Here is a 14,570-nt window from a genome sequence, read left to right on the forward strand (position 1 = left end):
GAGCTCTGTGAGCATCTCAGATCTAGAAGAAATTCCCTCAGAAAGGTCAGAGTTCTAGTCCCATATTGCCTTCAACATTTTGTCTCAGGTACTTGTTCTGTGACCAGATGTGCCTTCAGGGAGAGGAAGGGACAGTCCATCACTGCAGAGTGGCAGTGTGAGGCAGCTGGTCACATCGTAAATGCATTTGGAGAAACAGAGAGGATTGGATGCTGGTATTCGGCTCTTTTCTTTTAATTCAATTCAAGACCCCAACCCCTGGGATGGTGTCATCCACATTCAAAGTGACTCTTCTCTCCTCTCTGGAGACGTGGCCAATGGTGTGTCTCCTAAGTGATTCCAAACCCAGTCAGGCTGATAGTGAGGAGCCAGCCATCACAGCTTCTTCACAGAGGGAAAGGTTTGAGGTAGAAAGCGCTGCAGCTGCCTTCCAGCTCCAGACTCATGTTAGTCTTCTGGGGCCTATTATTATAATGTGAAAGCTGTCAAACTCCAGGAGCATGTTTCCAAACGTGGTTCACTCAAGTCTTGCTACCTTCCACAAGGAGAGAGAATTGCTGGAGAGGTGGTGAGCCACATGTAGTCATCTTTTCCAGCGTGTGTGGATCCTAGTGGTGTCAACCTGACCTACTGTTTCTGGTGTTAAGGGGCTGCAGAGTGCAGTGGCAGCTGGTTAGTGAGGGCTCAATTCTGCCGTGTGCCCTGATGCATTCATTAGGCCCTGACACACAGAGGCCAGTGGCCAATCGTTATTTACTGTACAAGTCTGGAAAAAGCCATTTCCCAGAGCTGTCAGCGGGTCTTAGACCTTCATGGAAATGATGAAAAGTCCTCCACTCTAATCATAAGCAAATGCTTTACATTGTTTAATGGTAAGCAATCTGCCAGCTGCTTTGAAAACCACAAAGAAAGAACCCTTTGAATTAGGGTTGGAAACTACCAGAGCATTTTCAAGCGGGACAGAAACACTGTGTTGTTCAGAGGCAATGCCCAGGCTGTTTCGCTCCCTGGCTAAAGGTCTCCAGTGTGCTAACCTGAGCCGTCTGCCTGGCATATAGTGGGGTTAAGCCTGACCTGGCGGGCAAAGCCTGCCTTGAGCTGATGGGCTAACAGTGTTGTTAATGAGTTTAATCTCCTTGCCGTGGTATTCATTATTTAGATGGAAAGGAACTTTTCCAGGGTACATTCCCTGCCCCAGTCCCCTCAAACCTTGCAGGAGTAACTGTGCGTGATTAGCTGGCTGTGAGTTTGCACCCCCACATCTTCTCCTAGCAACCCTTCCACACTTACAGCACACTTACAGAAGTTTTCCCTGATGTCTAACCTCAGTGTGTCTTTTCACTATTTTACAGGCCGTAATTGAGCCACCCTCACTCAGAGCCTCCTGTTTCCATGCTTGAGGTGCCTGTTGTTATGGGCTGCCTCTCTTGCCAGTTAGGAACAGAAGCTTTGAATAACTTGTTCCCAAGACATGAGTGGTCGAGTTCCTCTCATCCCCCACTTGTTACCCCCTCCTCATCAGTCACATCACTAACACTGCTGTTTTCATCATGGGAAACTCTCCTGCACACGTAATTGTACATGTTAGCACAATTCCAAGTCGTCAGCTTGAATGCATTGTCTCATTAACTCACTATAGTATGAGTCACTGCTGTCCTCATCAAATAAGACCCAGGAACCTGACTAAGAGAGAGAGAGCCATGGCTCTGACTCTGGAGCAGTCTGTCTTGCCCATTGGAGAGTCCCACATGTGGGACTCTCAAACACCTCATGTGCCTGTGATGGTGTTAGGAGATGGATATACCTCAGTGGAACAGAGCAGGGCTTCTGGCTATGGATGTGTGCATCTGAAATTTTAGAGGAAAGGGACCTGGTGCTTAGTCTCTTGGCTTCCACTTCTAAAGCTGTTGCCATTTAAGTGAATAGTTGTTTTCTCCATTGGACTCTGATTGCCTCTGCATTCTGCACATCCTACTTGGCCACATTAGGGCAGCCCACACAGTTGCAGTGAATGCTGGTCTGTGAGCTCTAGTGGGCAGTTGCCTCCTGTAAATTCTTTGATTGAAAACCTTCTTCCTGGGGTTCTTAGACACTCACCCTCAGCCCACAGATGGAGCTGCTGGCTCCCTCCTACCATGGATCTTAAAGAAGTTTCAAGAGATTAGCGAAGTCAGTATGTTTTATGTTAGTGCTATCCTTGGGATATATCCTGTGTTAGAAATACTGATAGTCTTTCTAGTAGATTCCAGTTGCTCCTAAAGGTTGGGGAATACGGTGTTCAGTTACCTGAATTCTCTACAGTAATTACCATTCAGAGATGGGCGGGTCTTTTTTTTTTTTTTTTTTTTTTTTTTTTTTTGATAATTTTTTTTTAATTTAAATTTGAAACAAGCTTGTTTTACATGTCAATCCCAGTTCCCTCTCCCTCACATCCTCCCCACCCCACCCCCCAACTCCCAGGGAGGATGAGGCCTTCCATGTGGAGTCTTCAAAGTCTGTCATATCATTTAGAGCAGGGCCCAGGCCCTCCCCCATTGTGTCTAGGCTGAGAGAGTATCCCTCTATGTGGAATGGGCTCCCAAAGTCCATTCGTATACTAGGGATAAATACAGAGGACCCATAGACTTCCCAGTCCTCTTAACTAACGCCCACATTCAGGGGGTCTGGATTGGTCCTATGCTGGTTTCCCAGTTATCAGACTGGGGTCCATGAGCTCCCCCTTGTTCAGGTCATCAGTTTCTATGGGTTTCTCCAGCCTGGTCTTGGCCCCTTTGCTCATCACTCCTACCTCTCTGCAACTGGATTCCAGGAGTTTGGCTCAGTGTTTAGCTGTGGCTGTCTGCAGATGAGTCTTGAAAGCTGTGTAACTGCTTCTTTGTGCATATAGTAATCTCTAAGAAAATTTGTGTTGAATTAGCTAGAGCTAAAATGAACCATAGAGACTATTTGGCCCAAACAACAGGAAACTGACACCAGGAGGAACAAGTGACTTGCCTGATGAGAAAGTGAGTATGGAAAGCCAGGATGTCTTCCCTCATCATCTGGGCTTTTCTTAGTGGACATGTTGTCCTGTGTGTTCTGGTTGAAGCACGGGTAGAAGGACCATGCTGCTTGGTTCCATGTGGTTAGGCTATTCTTGTTAATTTCAACTGTCCAAAAACAACAACAAAATTACATTCATTAATTTTTGTATATCTTTCCTTAGGTTTATTTTGCCTAAAATCCATGATGATCAACCAGATATAGACTCAGTATTGCTATCAGGAAAGTTCCTTTTTGTATTACCTTTCTCTTTAATATTTTCTCTTGAGATTGTAACTACACTATTTCTCTCTTTTCTCTTCCCTTTACTCCATTGAAACCCTCTGATTTATTTCTTCTTTCTTTTGTACAAATTCATGATCTCTTTTCATTAATTGTTATTACATGCATACATGTATACACACACACACACACACACACACACACATCTTTGTGTAGAGTTATGGTTTAGTGATCTATTTTATGAAGGACATTTTTATAGGGTTATAATATATTACATCCCCTACTGTCTAAGCTCATATTATGTAGATTATGGAAGGGAGAAAGTATCATAATCACCATCATCATCATCTCCATTACAACAATAGCATTCCTTTCCCACTAACTAATCTTAAAGGTCATAGGGAATTTTTCACTGATTTATCAATATGAGGTGACTGAGAGGTTACAAAGCAGCAAGAGTAGGTGGGATAGCATTCATGCTATGTTCACATATAATGTGGCATTTATTCCCTGGGTGTGTGTGGAGGGATGCACATGTGTGCTCAGCATTCTGGGCTTTGGTCGTGTTATTTCATGTGGTCTTCAGAACTGCCCTGTGGACAAAGATGCTGTTATGCTACTGTTCTCATCCCATGAAAGTTGAAGCCCAGTAGCTGCCTCCATGCCTCAGAGCTAGAGCTGGAGTTTCAGTCAGCGGCTACACACCCAGCATCTGGTTCCATCGGTTACTGGATGAAGGCTCTCTCAGTCTTCTGTTTAGTAGATGTCTGTGTCTCCCAGAGCCCCTCGACGACAACAGCTCTTATAAAGAAAACAGTTTCATTGGGGCTGGCTTACAAGTTCACAGATTTAGTCCATTATCAACGTGCTGGGAAGCTTGGTGGTGCGCAGGCAGATACTGTGCTGGAGAAGGAGTTGTACATCTGGATTGGCAGGCAGCAGGAAGAGAGAGACACTGGGCCTCGATTGAGCCCACCCCCAGTGACACACTTCCTCCAACAAGGCCACACCTCCTAATCCTTCTCAAGAAGTGCTCCTGCCTGATGACTTAAGCATTCAAATATATGTACCAAGGGGAGCTGTGGTGGTTTGTATGAGAATGGTCCACGTAGACTCATTTAAATGCTTAGGGAGTGGTATTGAAAGGTATGACCTTGTTGGAGCAGGTTTCAAATACTTGAGCCAGGTTCAGTTTCTCCTCCCACCCTCCCCCATTGTGTGCCTGTATATTGGCATGCTTCCCGCCATGGTAACATAGGACAAAACCTCTGAATTGTAAGCCAGCCCCAATTAAATGTTTTCTTTTTATAAGGATTGCCATGGTCATGGTGTCTCTTCACAGCAATAGAAACCCTAATTAAGACAGAGACTATTGTTATTTAAACCACCACAAGGGTGCTATGTCACAGTTTGTTTCAAGTACTATAAACCACCATTCTATCTCAAGTGCAATCCTAGGTTTGATCAACAGCCATACCGCCCTGAACACACCCAGCCTCATCTGATCTTGGAAGCTAAACGGATCTGTCTTGGTTAGTACCTGTATGGGAGAATCCTAAGTATGACTCCACTGAAAGGAGTCTTCTGGCAGAATATGGCAGAATGCTTGTGCTGGGGCCACTTTCCTTCCTCTCACTGAACACTTCATACATTCATGCCGCATTCTCAGACATATGGTCCATCAGGGTCAACTTTCCTGTGATCAATCACCACAGCCCTTGCTTCTGGTTGGGCTAAACATCCTGGCCTCTTCTGGGATTCCTGTCCATTTCTCCTCCTTCAATATCTCCAAGTGGAGGCATGGAAATTTCTTTTGTAAAGTATAGAAGGAAAGAATTACCTAAAATAGAGAAAGAGGCATAACAATTTACAAAGAGGCAAACTCTTTTGCAATCTTGCTGTTGTTAAACTATCTGCATTGGTGGGTGTTTCTAAGCTTAGTTGCATATAAGATTTTTGTCAGAACCTTCTCCAATTAATCCACTGTCTGCATAGCTTTCTTCAAATGAATTCACTTTTTAGACTAAGCCTCTGTAGCTACATGGTTGAACCAAATGGTATTTATGAAGTCACTGGTTTTTATTTATTGGTTATATGTTTTTCTACCTATGTAGATGCTGACATGAGAAAATGTTCATCCATGTGTCATCTACAGCCAATTCATGTACCACTATGGATATGTTTGTCACATTTTAGAGCCCGTGTGAATTTGACACTGAACTTAGAGGGAAGCTAGTTAGCACTTGGCAGTGGTCTGAGAATGTTCTTCACCTGAAGCTAGGAGGTACCAGAATATGGAAAAGGTAAGGATGGAGTTGAGGCTGAGACTCAGTGGTAGGGCATGTTTTTATCCTGTGCAAGGCCGTAAGGTTCCATCCCCAGGATGACGAAGGGTGTGAGGGGAAAATAAAGGTGAAGACCAGACCTTGTACCTGTTTCTCACCTGCTGGTTCTGTTTGAGTGATGTGGATTTCTAAACAAAGCCACATCCACAGCTAAATAGGCTAGAGAAATCCTGCTAATAGAATGTTGTTTCATTAAGGAACAGAATATATAAAGTGTCATTTCATCATTAGTCAAGAACATGCACATTGCTTCAATATCCAGGTCACTGTATTTCGTACTCTAGCATGTAGAATTTCAGTTTGTTTTGTTTGGTGTTGTGTTTGACTTAAGAAGAACTTTTCCCTCTTCTGGAAGGGACTTGAGGGAGGGAGTGTTTCCACTAATGAAGAAGTTGTTAGTTGCTTGGGTTAGTTGTTGATGGGTTGGGGCAGTTCCATGTGCTGCATTCAATGGGCAGAGACAATGCTGTGTTTCCTCCAGTGTGAGAAGAGGCCTGGGAGGAGATAGATAGAATGGACAATCAAACGTGAAGAAGGCTTCTAGCTTTGATGGCCCAGTGTAACTGGCTGCTGGTGACATCACAGGTTGGTAGCACTACTGCTGGCCACCTTTCCCACCTCCCACGTCCTGTTCAGGCCTCCTGTCTTAGTTGAGTTCACCATAACCAAAAAGTTGGGGAGAAAATGGTTCATTTCAGTTTCCAACTCTCACACTCCATCACTGGGGAAAGGGCAGGTATTCAAGGCAGGAAAGCCAGGCCATGGAGGAACATTGCTCACTGGCTTGCCCTCCTTGGCTTGCTTCGTGCACTAGGCCCTCCCATATCAGCCATTTATAGAACAACACCCTACAGATTTGCCTACAGACCAATTTGATGGAGGCATTCCCTCAGTTGAGGTTCCCTGTTCCCAGATGGCTCTGGCCTATGTCAAGTTGATCAAGAAAAGAAAGCCATAATAATAATAACCAGGAGGTCTCTCTGGCCAAACACAGACAGAAGATGGAGAGCAGAGAAGCCTGTGAGTGTAGACCACATGGCAAAGCTAGTCAGGGTCCAGAGGAAACCTCCACCCAGGGTTTTGTATGTAAGCTGAGGAGGATTTGCAGAGGTGGGAGATGGGGGTGTGGCTTCTGCCACCTTTCTGCCTTTCTGGGAGATAAAGCCACCCAGTCCATGTGCCCTTAACATGCTGCCCTGTGAATGAAAAAAGAAACAAAAAAGGAAAGGACATGACTGCACCTAGGTATGGGGGAGGAGAAAGTTTATTGCTGATAAATAAAGGGAGCACATAGGCAGAGGCTGGGTCATCTAGGACAGTCCAAGAGTGGACATAAGCAGGCTGACAGAGGGAGAGGGGAGAGAGGGGAACCAGGTGCAGCAGCCAGGATACTAAAGGGGTGGGTAACCAGAATGTCGGGATTATGTAAGGAAGAGCCTGTGGGGGAATGGTAGTGTACAGGGTAAGTTACCCTGTAACAGGTAAGGACTGGTGGCTAGGTTTGCTTTGATATGTTAAATGGGCACCTCAGACATTTGTCTGGGGTTTGAAACTTAACACCTTGTTTCTACTGGATGGTGGGTTTAGCAAACACTCAACCCTGCAGGTCTGTAGCCTTTTAGCCAGACCTCAGTGCTCCCCAGCCAGCACTTGCTGTTGACCATAGGGCCAGAAGTCTAGTTGATGTTCTGTTTTTGTGGGCTAGCTTCCTCAGTACAATGCAGTACAGACGGAGTCAAATGAAGACACCCAGCACACATCTGGCCTGGAGCCTGACCTGCTTGCTCTAGCCTACCTCATACTAACTTATATTTCAGAATCTTGCTTAAGCAAGCGCCTGCCTTCTCTCCTAAGCACCATGCTAGGAAAAGAGTTCTTTCTAATAAAAATGGGAGTGAGATGTTAGAAAGAAGAAAGCTTGAAGGAACTTCCTGCTGTCGATCCTTTCTCAGGGGTCTTCAGGCTGCAGTGATTCATGGAGGCTTTGCATTCCTCCATACTCAGGCACAGGTCTCACCTTTTGTTGGGAAGAAAGACAGTAATTTTTTTTTTTTTTTTTTTTGCAAAGTAAGAAGCTAAGGTTAACTGCTTATCTGGAGCTGAAAGCTTAGATGTTACGTTCTTCCCATGGTTCTTGAGACTGGATGGAGTAGGTGATGTTTGTATTTGTGATCTCCAAAGCCAAGCTAGAGAGGACTGAGTTGAGGGCAGAAGATGACTGAATACCTGGGTCCCTTTGATTCCCAAAGCTTTCATTTGTCAGATGTCTGAGGGCCATATGTCATTGTCTGATTGGAGACTGCTGTGTCAGCAGGAACAGAGTGGACTTAGGCATTCGTGGTGCTCTGTTCTAGTGGTCCAGGTAGCATCAGGCAGGTAGATGTGTGGGACAGGTTGTGGTAAGTGATGTGAAGGGTGAGTGGTTTTCATGTAGGGACCCAGAGAAAGTTCCACTCAGCAAAGTCTTGTCGGGGGTTGGCTTAGGGGCACCAGTAGGGAATTGGCCAAGTTCTGCCTGTCCACCTTCACTCCACTTCTGCTTCTTCCCAGCCCAGTTGCCCCATGTTGCTGCTGTCAAGAAGGGCCAGCCTCACAGGGCCACACTTGTGTTAGGTGGCCCTTTCTGGTTTAGAGCATGACTTGCAGAAGAAACAGATGTGTGAGAAGGTTTGGTTCATTCTTGTGATCTCTTTTGCTTTGATCCAGTATGATTAAATCTCCAGTATAAATAAAACCACGTGTTTATTGAGTGTGCTTTGTGTAGTGGCATCCCAGGGCCTGGAAGTGGAGCCTAGAACTCTCTCATCAAGGGGTTCTCTGATGAGTGAACAACTGTAATACAAAAGCATGCTTGGCCCTGGATTGTTGTGTGGTTCCCTAGAGTATATTGACCCATTGGGACAACCAGGACACGTTTGCTTAAGGTTTTGTTCTGACAGAGCCAAATATGTGTACAGGGATGGTGATCACTTACATTCTTTGGGCAGTAAAATACCACACAAGAATGAAATCTCACTCTGTATACAGGAAGCCAACTGACCTAACAAAGCTAGTCACCATTCTCAGAGTACTGCCAAAAATGAGCTGGAGATGAGCAGGCTAGTGTGCATGTGTGACCATTGTTCACCTGTGATCAGGATGCCAAAGGCTTGCCAGGAGTGGCCTTCTCCTGTCTCATATGCATTCACCACACTGAGTCCATCTGAACTGTGTCTTTAACCATGTCCTGAGGAGATGAGTGACAAGTAACAAGGTAGCTGCTGTTACTTAGTATTTGGGGAAGTGGAGCCTGCATGGTTTTGTGGTGTGGATGGGCCTTCCCCTCTCTCTCTTAAGGGTTTACAGAGAAAGTAGTAAAATCACTGTTAACCCAGTTTCTGCCATGGCTTCTCTCAAGTCTCTCCACTCCCTTAGACTGGATGGACATTTACTGAAGGAACAGGAAGGGTGGAATTCTCAGGTGATTGCATTTTGTTACTGTGCATATGAAAACTTTCTCAACTTGCTTTACAACCAATTGCAGGGTCCTCACTGAGCTATGGGGCAGGCTGTCATGTGTAAGAAATCTCTGCTCATGAGGTCTGGGTTCATCTCACCCCTTAGCCTCATGCTCATCTTGGGCAAGCCACTGATCCTGGTTTTTTTTTCCTCCCTTGCCTTGTTTACTTCCCAGAGTTGGGGAAGGGTGAGTGAGTCAAAGACCAGAGAGTGCATTGAAAACAGAATCAGGCTGTTCTTGGACACCTGGGAGAGCCAGTTCAGCTGTCCAGTTCCCTCAAAACCTTCTGGGTGGCTTTCCACCTCAGTGCACAGCATCACTCCTCCGGGAACATGTTCTTATTGACAACTGTAGGCCTTCTGTAAATACTGTTGATACAGAGATAGATAGGATGGTTTACAGAGGCCCTTCCTTCTGTGATTAAAAAGCAACTTGGGGAGGAAAGGGTTTATTTCATCTTGTAACTCTCAGGTCACACTCCATCACTGAGGGAAGTCAGAGCCAGAACTGAAGCAGAGGCCATGGCGGCACACTGCATACTGTCCCGTTCCTCATGGCTTGCTTAGCCTGCTTTTGTATACAACTTAGGACTACCTGCCCAGGCTCCGCACCAGCCATTAGTCAAGAAAATGCCCTACAGACTTACCTGTAGGCCAGTCTTAAAAAGGCATTTGCTTAGTGAGGTTACTCTTGGCAGGTGACTCTAACTTGTGTCAAGTTAGCATAAAACTAACCAGTCTATAAAAGGTCTGTAAAAGGTCTCCTTTCCTAACGTTGTTTGCCTGGTTTAGTTCATAAAATGCACAGGAACCTTCGAGGCTGCTGGACAGACAGCAGCCAGGCTTGTCTGGCTTCAGTGTGTGCCGGGGTTTTGTACTGGTCAACTTCTGGAGATGGAGTGGTGAGTTCTTGGCTTGCCTGGGTGTTAACCTTCAGGGAGCATACTGCATGAGCTACAAAGTAGAGAACAGGGTTGGTCACCCTTTCCTGGCCACTCTCATTCCTATGAAGCCACTGTCCCTAGAGTTACCAACCCTCCCATGTAGGTATGGAGTTTCACAAGGAGACTTTAAGCTTGTGAGCATCTTTCCTTGGAAGGGTCAGCTAATAGTTATCTGTACTGGGATGGGAATGGGAAGAAAGCAAGCACCCCTCTTTCTGTACACCTCTTCCTGCTTTCCAGCACACAGTTTAGAAATTACTTTTTGGTGGGTGGTTGTGGTGGTGCACACCTTTAATCCCAGCACTCGAGAGTTCAAGGCCAGCCTGTTCTGCTAAGCAAGTTCTGGGACAGCCGCCAAAGCTACAGAGAAACCGGTTTTGAAAAAACAGATAGATGGATGGATGGATTACTTTTCATTCTTGAGAGAACAACCAGATATCTTGCAAGCCTCAGTGTTGACATTTTACAAATGTGGATGAGCAACATTGACCTGCATCTCCAGTCTCCTTCAGTATCAATGGCTAGTGGTTGTTTCAGCCAGTCTTACTCCCATGGAGTCATTAGACAAGCCCCCATCTGCTCCTCCCACTGTCAGAGGCCACACAGGCTCATGGGTATGGACAGGTATGGAAGAAAAGATCACTTCCAGATCTTGCAAATGTCCCTGTTCATGGTCACTCCTAGCTTTATACTTTCTGGAAACGTGGTTTGTTATTAATACATGCCATAACTCTGAGGGTGTGTATGGGTGGAGGAAATGAACAGCATGGATCTTACACACTGTGTGTGGTAAATGCTATTTAAATCTGGATGGAGCAGCTAAGCATCACACTAATGTGAGATCACTGGCTTGAGGCCAGGTTTGTTGTGTTTATGGGTTGAAGTTTTGGTGCGTGCGTGTGTGCGTGTGTGTGTGTGTGTGTGTGTGTGCGCGCGCGCGTGTGCGTGTGCGTGTGTGTGTGTGTGTGTGTGTGTGTGTGTGTGTGTGTGTCCTTTTGAGGAGGGGTCAAACTTAGAGAGCTAAGCCATCTGTCCAGTAAGTCTTTAATAACAAATCATTTGCAATGTGTCTTACCATGTAGAGTAGAAAACGAATAATTTGCAGAAATGTTATCTTTAGAAACGTCTTCCCCATTCCCTGTTGTTATCATCTTGGTGTTGTTGCCTCGATTTGATAGTGCACATCTTTGTACTACTGTTTTGCAGAATTAATTAGTTCATTAAAAGTGGCATTTTAAAACCGGTGTGTTGGTACAGTGTGCTTCTTTAGAAGGCTCTTGCTTCTAAGAGGCGTTAAGCTTCTGCAAGAACAGATGCAGGGGTTCCACAAGCACACATTAAGCCTCAAGACTTGAAAGGATCTCTGCTGCTTTCTTTGAGGTATGTTTTGCAATGAGCTCTAGCTGCCATTGTGCATGACTTTCTGTGGCTAATGTAGTGACCTCTGCCACGCCTCGCCTCTTCATCAGCTACAGAGAACTGTACATCTCATTGCATAATGACCTAGCCTGGGTCCATGTAGCAAACTCTAATGTACTGTCTACCCATTCAACGAGTATTTAAGGAACACCACCAGACAATGTGACAAGATGCTGGGATAGTGCAAGGAAGAAGGCCGTCACATGATATTAGAGAATCCTGTAGGGATGTGGGGATTTAAAGAAATAATCACTCACAGATTGTGTAATTGCAAATGTGGATAGGTGAAAGAATTTGAAAGTGTTGTATGAGATAGGGTGTACTGATTGATGAATGGGAACAAGAACAGGGCCAGGGAAGGCTTTCATGGAAAGTTAGTCTAAGGAAGAGTGACCAGGGATTTGTGGTAGGCCCATCTGAGCAAAGAGTGTTCCAGGAAGAACTGCCTAATGTAGGGAAGATGGTGTCAGCTGAGGCTAGAAGGTAACAACTGCTGCATTGAGGGTCTCCTTGACCTCTGAGGACTTTAGAATTAAATCTCAGAAGTGATTCAGAAAGAAGGGCACACTTTCCTCTAGAAGGTGCAGGTGGTATGGCTTTGGCCTGCAGAGCTGGTCACCCATAGTCAGATCACCTCTAAGGTCCTGTAACTAGAGGTCTATGACCTTGTTGCAGAGAGAGAATTGTTGCAAGAAATTGGTGCTGAAAGGATTTTGGGGAAAGGGATGCTTGCACATTGATGGAGGGAATGTGAGTGAGTGCCGGGAAATAGCATAGAAGTTCCTCAGAAGTTAAAGATAGAAGAAGCATGTGACTTGGCAGTCCCACTTCTGGATGTCTGTTTATAAGCTGTAAGATCAAAACACTGACATGCTCACTGCAGTGTTAATCACAGTAGTCAAGATCGGGGATCATCAGAAGTGTCCATCAGCATATTAGCCAATAAAGAAAACATGGTGTGGGTACAACGGATACTTTAACTAGAAGGAAACTCTGTTGATCTGGAGAAACATGGAAGTTGTTGTGTAAAATTAAATAAGTCAGGCACAGACAGGCGAAATGTTACAAGATGTCACTTGTGTCAAATCTGAAAGAGTTTAATTCATAGAGGAAGACAGTAAAATGGTGGTTACCAAGGGCTTTGAATGGAGGAGTAACTAGGGGAGATGTTTTCTAAAGGATATAATTTCAGGAATAAATTCAAAAAATCCATTATAGAGCATAGCAGCTAGAGTTAGTGATAGTTTATCACAGTCTTAAAGTTTTGCTGACAGGCTGAGTGTGATAGTACACATCTTTAATCCCAGCAGGTAGAAGGCAGAGGCAGGCGGATCTCTGAGTTCGAGGCCAGCCTGGTCTAACAGCCAGAACTATTACACAGAGAAACCCTGTCTTGAAAAAAAAAAAATTGCTGACATAAAAAGTGGTATATTAAGTAAAGCATGTGTTCATTAGTTTGATATTAGCCACTCAATAATATGTGCTTATTTCAGAACACATACAGGGTAAATATGTGCAATACTTAATATTTCAGTTAAAAATTAAAGAAGCTCACCTAACAGTTCTATTATAGAAGATCCACACAACTGTTAGATGTCATACACATTGCTGTAATTGTGCTTATATCAAAGCTGATACAAAGATACATACAGGCAGGCAGGCAGAATGCCCACTTCATGAAAATATCTTTTCTGAAAATTTCCCATTCAGAAGGTAATAAAGAAAACCAGAGACCTTAATTCTGGAAGGGTCTAGACAGGGACACTTCAATCAGGGTCCACAAGTAGTTGCTAGGAATTGTGAACTGCAGCACGTGCTCCAGGGACCCCAGAGGAAGTGATGCCTCAAAGGCACATGTGGGTTTCTTTACAAACTCCGCTAATGTCTTAGATCTATGGAGCCCACCAGAAACTTTCCACTATTTGGAGACGCCCTCTCCACCATCCTCCCCCCTGGGGCCATTGACGTGAGCGACCTCCGACCAGTCCCGGACAACCAAGAAGTTTTCTGCCATCCCATTACCAACCAGAGTCTGATCGTGGAACTTCTGGAGTTGCAGGCCCAAGTGCGGGGCGAAGCGGCTGCGCGGTACCATTTTGAGGACTTTGGCAGAGTGCAGGGGGTTAGGTCCATGCACGTGTTATCTGTGCTGCCTCTCTGTTTGGAGAACTTATCCCTGAGGGGCTGCTGTCAAGAAGCCTGGTTCCTTTCTGGCAAGCAGCAAGTAGCTAAAGAAAACCAGCAAAGGATGTCATACTACATCAGGCTTTGCTCCGGCTGCCCCAGTATCGGACTGATCTCTTGCTCACCTTCAATCAGCCCCCCTCTACCAGCAAGTCTCTTGGCCCTGAAAATCTATCATGCCCACTTTGGAGCCTGGATAACTTTGAACAACTGGTAACTAGTTTGACTCTTCATGACCCCAATATCTCTGGTCCCCAGTAAAGATGGTGGAACACAACATACTGCTGCTGGGGACTCAGGGACCCAGTTCCAAGAAGGGGAGTGTCTACCTCTTTGCTGGCCATAAACGTAACACACCTCCTCTGCAGAAATAAACTTGCTTTATAAGCATAATTTTAAAAAAAAATTGTGAACTGCAGAAAGTTGTATGTAAAATGCCATGTAGACATCAGTTTTAGTTTTCAGTACCTTCTCTAGGATCTGTGATATATATATATATATATATATATATATATATATATATATATATATATATATATATATATGACTAAAAGTACCAGTGAAGGAGTTTGAAGTCCCAGCAGTCTTACATATTTACAAAAGGTCTTTAGCTTTTGGAAGAAATATCTGAGTAGCATTAGCTTTTGGAAGAAATATCTGAGTAGCATTCTGCCAAGTTGATGTGGTGTGGCTACATGGAGATGTTGGCCATCCTACAGGACAAGAGCTGCCTTGTGTGGGTGTGAGGTGGTATTATCTATAGACCACCTCTTGGAGATGCTGTCAGTAGGTGGTTTGCTGGGGACCCCAGTGTTCTTCAGTTCTCCCATGAAGGCCATTTAAAGAAACACAAAACAAGGCTTGGGGCCTAGGTTTGAGTGTTGAGTCTGGTGTTTTCTGCTTCTGAAGACACACT

General features: G+C 44.9%; 1 protein-coding gene and 1 pseudogene across 2 annotated transcripts in view; both read left to right on the top strand.

Annotated features, from left to right (window-relative positions):
• Med27 (mediator complex subunit 27) overlaps positions 1 to 14,570 on the top strand; it is a 168,034-nt gene that overhangs the window by 96,622 nt on the left and 56,842 nt on the right. The window lies entirely within an intron of this gene.
• Positions 13,365 to 13,956, top strand: LOC127222692 (ran guanine nucleotide release factor-like; annotated as a pseudogene).

This window comes from Phodopus roborovskii, unplaced genomic scaffold (genome assembly GCF_943737965.1).
Source record: "Phodopus roborovskii unplaced genomic scaffold, PHOROB, whole genome shotgun sequence".
NCBI lineage: Eukaryota > Metazoa > Chordata > Mammalia > Rodentia > Cricetidae > Phodopus > Phodopus roborovskii.